The following is a 7741-nucleotide window of genomic DNA, read 5'->3' on the forward strand; positions in this document are numbered from 1 at the left end:
GCGCCGCCGCCGCCGCCGCAGCCCAACCTGCTGCGTGCGCGGCCCCGGAGCGCGGGCGGGAGCGTGCGCGGCCCCGGAGCGCGCGCGCGCCGACCGCCCTCCTCCTCGCCCCTCCGCGCCGCGCGTGCCCGACAGGGAGGAGACGCGCCACCGGAAGCGGGGGGCCCGATGACGTCACCCCTGGTGCCCCAACCGGCTGAAGGAGGGAAGGAGCCGGCCTGCCCCGCGCCGCGCGTGCCCGAGAGGGAGGAGGCGCGAAGCCGGAAGTGGGGGGACCGATGACGTCACCACCCGCCCTCCCTCCCCGTGCCCCAACTGCCTGAGGGAGGGAAGGAGCCGGCCCACGCTCATTCAAACAATCGTATTTAATGATAATCGTGGTAATAATAAGGGTGGCATTTATTAAGCGCTTACTGTGTGCAAAGCACTGTTCTAAGCGCTGGGGGGGATACAAGGTGATGAGGTTGGCCCACGGGGGGCTCACAGTCTTCATCCCCATTTGACAGATGGGGTAACTGAGGCGCAGAGAAGTGAAGTGACTTGCCCAAAGTCACGCAGCCGATAAGCGGCGGCGCCGGGATTCGAACCCATGGCCGCTGACTCCCAAGCCCGGGCTCTTTCCACTGAGCCACGCTGCTTCTGCAGTAGCATTTGTTGAGCGCTTACTATGTGCCAAGCACTGTTCTAAGCGCTGGGGAGGTTACAAGGTGATCGGGTTGTCCCACATGGGGCTCACAGTCTTCATCCCCACTTTACAGATGAGGTCACTGGGGCATAGAGAAGTGACTTGCCCAAAGTCACACAGCTGTGTGCCAAGCACTATTCTAAGAACTGGGGAGGTTACAAGGTGATCGGGTTGTCCCACGGGGGGCTCACGGTCTTCATCCCCATTTTACAGATGAGGGAACTGAGGCCCAGAGAATAATAGTAATAATAATAATGGCATTTATTAAGCGCTTGCTATGTGCAAAGCACTGTTCTAAGCGCTGGGGAGGTTACAAGGTGATCGGATTGTCCCACGGGGGGCTCATAGTCTTCATCCCCATTTTACAGATGAGGGAACTGAGGCACGGAGAAGTGAAGTGACTTGCCCAGAGTCACACAGCTGACACTTGGCGGAGCCGGGATTTGAACCCATGACCTCTGACTCCAAAGCCTGGGCTCTTTCCACGGAGCCACGCTGGTATTTAAGTGCTTACTATAATAATAAGAATAATGATGATGATGATGGTATTTGTTAAGCGCTTACTATGTGCAAAGCACTGTTCTAAGCGCTGGGGGTATACGAGGTGATCAGTTTGTCCCACGTGGGGCTCACAGTCTTAATCCCCATTTTACAGATGAGGAAACTGAGGCACAGAGAAGTTAAGTGACTTGCCCAAAGTCACACAGCTGACTATGTGCCAAGCACTGTTCTAAGCGCTGGGGAGGTTATAAGGTGATCGGGTTGTCCCACGGGGGGCTCACAGTCTTAATCCCCATTTTACAGATGAGGTCACTGAGACCCAGAGAAGAAGAATAATAATAATGATGACATTTATTAAGCACTTACTATGTGCAAAGCACTGTTCTAAGTGCTGGGGAGGTTACAAGGTGATCAGGTTGTCCCATGGGGGGCTCACAGTCTTAATCCCCATTTTCCGGATGAGGGAACTGAGGCACAGAGAAGTTTAATGACTTGCCCAGAAACACACAGCTGACAACTGGTGGAGCTGGGATTTGAACCCATGACCTCTGACTCCAAAGCTCGGGCTCTTTCCACCGAGCCATGCTGCTTCTCACAATGGCATTTATTGAACACAATGTGCAAAGCACCGTTTTAAACACTGGGGAGGTTACAAGGTGATCAGATTGTCCCACGGGGGGCTCATAGTCTTAATCCCTATTTTACAGATGAGGTAACTGAGGCACAGAGAAGTGAAGTGACTTGCCCAGAGTCACACAGCTGACACTTGGCAGAGCCAGGATTTGAACCCATGACCTCTGACTCCAAAGCCCGGACTCTTTCCACGGAGCCATGCTGGTATTTGTTAAGCGCTTACTATAATAATATTTTAATAATAATATTTATTTTACTTGTACATATCTATTCTATTTATTTTATTTTGTTAGTATGTTTGGTTTTGTTGTCTGTCTCCCCCTTTTAGACTGTGAGCCCACTGTTGGGTAGGGACTGTCTCTATGTGTTGCAAACTTGTACTTCCCAAGCGCTTAGTACAGTGCTCTGCACACAGTAAGCGCTCAATAAATACGATTGATGATGATGAATAATAATAATAATAATAACAATGATATTTGTTAAGCACTTACTATGTGCAAAGCACTGTTCTAAGTGCTGGGGGCATATGAGGTGATCAGTTTGTTCCACGTGGGGCTCACAGTCTTAATCCCAAATTAGGGGAAGCAACAGACAATTGATATGAGCATACGGCTCACAGTCTTAAATAGGAGGGAGGACAGTCACTGAATCTCCTTTTTTCCAGATCAGAGAATGGAGGCTCAGAAGTTAAATGACTTGCCCAAGGTCACACAGGAGGTGAGTAGCGGAGCTGGGATTTAAACCCTGGCCTGTGCTCTTAACATTAGGCCATGCTGCTTCTCAACCACTGGTTTAATTCATTCGTTCAGTTGTACTTGTTGAGCACTTAACCTGTGCAAAGCAATGTACTAAGAGCTTGGGAGAGTACACTGCAACAGTAAACAGTCACATTCCCTGCCCACAACGAGCATACATCCAATCATTCATCCAATTGTATTTATTGAGCACTTACTGTGTGCAAAGCACTTTGCTAAGTGCTTGTGAAAGTACAATATAACAGACACGTTCCTGCCCAAAATGAGTTCACAGTCTAGAGGGGGAGGCAGACATTAATATAAATAAATTACAGATATATACAGATTTAATATAAGTATGTACAGATATATATATACTACAGTCTGTGGGGAAAGGCAGACATGAATACAAATACAAAAAATTACAGATCATCATCATCATCATCAATCGTATTTATTGAGCACTTACTACATGCAGAGCACTGTACTAAGCGCTTGGGAAGTACAAATTGGCAACATATAGAGACAGTCCCTACCCAACAGTGGGCTCACAGTCTAAAAAGGGGGAGACCGAGAACAAAACCAAACATACTAGCAAAATAAAATAAATAGGATAGATATGTACAAGTAAAATAAATAAATACATAGAGTAATAAATATGTACAACCATATGTACAGATATGGTACATAAGTGGTACAGATGGTACATATGGTACAGATATGTACATAAGTGCTGTGGGGCTGGGAGGGGGGACGACAAAGAGATCAAATCACAGCGAGGCAGAAGAGAATGAGAGATGAGGAAAACTGGGAAGTTTTCCAGTCTTCCAGTCTGGGAAGACCTCTTGGAGTTGTCATCTTCAATAAGGCTTTTGAAGTAGCTGAAAGTAACTGTCAGATTTGAGGAGAGAGGATGATCCGGGCCAGAGGGAGGTCGCGGGCTAGGGATCGGCAGTGAGATAGGTGGGATCGAGGCACAGTGAGAGGGTTAGCAATAGAGGAGGGAAATATGTGCTTAGTACAGTGCTCTGCACATAGTAAGCGCTCAATAAATACGATTGATGATATGCTGGGTTATAGAAGGAGAGAAGTGAGGTAGGAGCGGGCAAGGTGGTGGAGTGCTTTAAAGCCAGTGGTGAGTTTTTGTTTATGGAGCTGGATGGGCAACCACTGGAGTGGGACGACATGTCCTGAACGTTTATGCGGACTACTGCTCTCCCCATCTTCAAAGACCATAAAAATTAACCAATGGTATTTGAGTGGTGACTGTGTGCAGAACACTATACACTTTGGAGAGTAGGTGACGACAACTCGTAATTGGTGAGGGTAATAGTATGAGTGGGTAGACATGATCCCTGCCCTCAGTGAATCCTCAATCTAGTGTGGGGTTTAGGGGGAGGCAGACATTAAAACGGTATTGACTGAGCACTCACTGTAACTCCAGTTAGGGGAAGCAAAAGACAATTGATGTGAACATAAGCATTCTGGGGGCTTGAGGGTAGAGTAAGCATTCAGTAAATATGATTGGTTTGTGAGCACTCTGACTTATCAGAGCATCAAAAATTCAGGGAGAGGTGAATCGGGCCCATGGGACAAGTATTGGTGAGTTGGGGAGGGTCTTACTGCTCATGGATCATCAGTGCGTGAACAGGCTCTTGGATCCACCTTTAATGGGAAGACATTTGATAAGAGTGGATAACAACCTGTATCTAGGGGTCAAAAGAAATGTCTGAAAGATGCTCAAGCAGTTTGGCAAGTGGAAATTGAAAATGGGTTGACTCTAAGGCCAGTAGTTTCAAGAAAATTGTAAAACAAGGTTGAAAAGCGTACAAAAGAAAGACTTCAATATGCCAGTGCGGAAGGAGTTACTAGTTGCTCATGAGTGTGGGTAAAATTATGAGAAGCACTGTGGTCTAGGGTATAGAGTATGGGCCTGGGATTTCAACTGCGGCTCCACAGACTATGTGAGATTGGGCAAGTCAATTTATTTCTGTGTGCCTGTTGCATCATCTGTAAAATGGGGATTAAAACTGTGAACCCCATGTGGGACAGGGACTGTGTCCAACCTAATAAGCTTGTACCTCCTCCAGTTCTTAGTATAGTACTTGGCATTTAACAAATATCAGCTTCAGAATTTTTAAGGGTGTCATTTTCAAAGCTAGACGACAGCTGCATACACACACACACACACACACACACACACGCATGTGTGCTGGAGAATATTTTATAAAGAGCTATAATTCTTGCTCTTAAAGTAAAAAAAAAAAAATCCAACATAACCAAGAGTTTAAGGGAGGGTAAGGATTAGGGTGTGTTAAATCAACTCTGCTCTCCTCCTTTCAAAAGTCACTCAAGGAGGGTCTCTGCCTTTCTTAACCTGACAAATGTTTCACTCCAATATCATCCTTAGGGTAGGGTCTACAAACTGCCTTTCTCTGTCAAAAATATCTACCTTCCACCACCTCTCCAGGCCCAAAACTAATCTCTTTGCCAACTCTTAGCATCAGGAAGAAGTGAAACACTGAAACTGGAGAAGCAATGTGGCCTATTGGAAAGAGCATCATCATAATCAATCGTATTTATTGAGCGCTTACTGTGTGCAGAGCACTGTACTAAGCGCTTGGAAAGTACAAGTTGGCAACATATAGAGACAGTCCCTACCCAACAGTGGGCTCACAGTCTAAAAGCATGGGTTTGGGAGTCAGAAGACCTGTATTCTACTCTAGCTCTGCCATTTGCCTGCTGTGACCTTGGACGAGTCACTTCTTTGTGCCCCAGTTCCCTTATCTGTAAAGGGGATTAATAATAATAATAATAATGATGGCATTTATTAAGCGCTTACTATGTGCAAAGCACTGTTCTAAGCGCTGGGGAGGTTACAAGGTGATCAGGTTGTCCCATGGGGGGCTCAGTCTTCATCCCCGTTTTACAGATGAGGTAACTGAGGCCCAGAGAAGTTGTGACTTGCCCATAGTCACACAGCTGACAATTGGCAGAGCTGGGATTTGAACCCATGACCTCTGGCTCCCAAGCCCGGGCTCTTTCTACTGACCCGTCTTACCTCCTTCCCTTCCCCACAGCACCTGTATATATGTTTGTACATATTTATTACTCTATTTATTTATTTATTTTACTTGTACATAGCTATTGTATTTTATTTTGTTAATATGTTTGGTTTTGTTCTCTGTCTCCCCCTTCTAGACTGTGAGCCCACTGTTGGGTAGGGACTGTCTCTATGCGTTGCCAACTTGTACTTCCCAAGAGCTTAGTACAGTGCTCTGCACACAGTAAGCGCTCAATAAATACGATTGATTGATTGATCGAGCGACGTAAGTGAGCCCCATGACAGCCATGGACTGTGTCCAACCTGATTAACATGTACCTACCCTACTGCTTAGTACAGTGTCTGGCACAGAGTAGGCACTTGAAAAATGCCTTTAAAAAGTGGTCCGATAAAAACAAAAGATTCTTTTTGATACAAGCTGGTGACATCAACGGAATTCACTGTGACAGAAAATATCAGCAGGTTCGAGGGGAGTGTGAAGTGCGCCCTTCTAGACTGTGAGCCCACTGTTGGGTAGGGACTGTCTCTATATGGTGCCAACTTGTACTTCCCAAGCGCTTAAGTTGCTCTGCAATCAATCAATTGTATTTATTGAGTGCTTACTGGGTGCAGAGCACTGTACTAAGCGCTTGGGAAGTACAAGTTGGCACACAGTAAAGGCTCAATAAATACGATTGATTGCTCCTTTAATAGGGTCTCTCCATCAGAGGAGAGGGACAACCCGATGGCCTAGGGCTGTGGCTTCGGTTCGGCCAGGCCCTGCCCTCCTGCCCCCTCAGGCCAATGAATCAATCAATCGTATTTATTGAGCGCTTACTGTGTGCAGGGCACTGTACTAAGCGCTTGGGAAGTCCACATTGGCAACATCTAGAGACAGTCCCTACCCAACAGTGGGCTCACCGTCTAGAAGGGGGAGACAGAGAACAAAACCAAACATACTAACAAAATAAAATAAGTAGAACAGATATGTACAAGCAAAATAATAAATAAATAAATAAATAAATAAATAATAAATAAATAAATGAAAAAGGCCACATCCAACATGGCGCCCCTGGGCGGGGCGGGGAGAAGGGGGTGGCAGTGGATGATGGACGTCTTCGCGGACCAATGGGGACAGGGGTGGGTGTGACGTCACCCCGACAAGGGGCGGGGAAGAGGGCGCGCCGGGGTAGCAAGGTTGGTTGCGCGTGATGCGGTGCCACGTCTCCCCTGCCGCCCCCCCCCCCCGCCCCCATGCGGCGAGGCGCGGCGTGGCAGGGCGCCCCCTTCAGCACTTCCGGGGGAAAATCAATCAATCAATCAATCAATCATATTTATTGAGCGTTTCCTGTGTGCAGAGCACTGGACTAAGCGCTTGGGAAGTCCAAGTTGGCAACACATAGAGACGGTCCCTACCCAACAGCGGGCCCACAGTCTAGAAGGGGGAGACAGAGGACAAAACATATTAACAAAATAAAATAAATAGAATAAATATCTTCTAGACTGTGACGGTCCCTACCCAACAGTGGGCTCACAGTCTGAAGGGGGAGACAGAGGATAAAACAAAACATATTAACAAAATAAATAGAATATCTTCTAGACTGTGAGCCCACTGTTGGGTAGGGACCGTCTCTATATGTTGCCAACTTGCACTTCCCAAGCGCTTAGTATTCATTCATTCAATCGTATTTATTGAGCACTTACTGTGTGCAGAGCACTGTACTAAGCGCTTGGGAAGTTCAAGTTGGCAACATTATAGAGATGGTCCCTACCCAACAGCGGGCTCACAGTCTAGAAGGGGGAGACAGACAAGAAAACAAAACATATTAGCAAAATAAAATAGAATAAATATGTACAAATAAAATAGAGTAATAAATACGTACAAACATGCCACATGTCTGCTGTGTGACCTTGGGCAAGTCACTTAACTTCTCGGAGCCTCAGTTCCCTTCTCCCCCCCTTCTCAGTTCCCTTCCAAGCGCTTAGTACAGTGCTCTGCACACAGTAAGCGCTCAATAAATACGATCGATTGATTCTCTGTAAAATGGGGATGATGACTGTGAGCCCCACGCGGGACAACCTGATCACTTTGTATCCCCCCAGCGCTTAGAACAGTGCTTTGCACATAGTAAGTGCTTAACAAAT

This window comes from Tachyglossus aculeatus, chromosome 20, assembly GCF_015852505.1.
Source record: "Tachyglossus aculeatus isolate mTacAcu1 chromosome 20, mTacAcu1.pri, whole genome shotgun sequence".
Taxonomy (NCBI): Eukaryota; Metazoa; Chordata; class Mammalia; order Monotremata; family Tachyglossidae; genus Tachyglossus; species Tachyglossus aculeatus.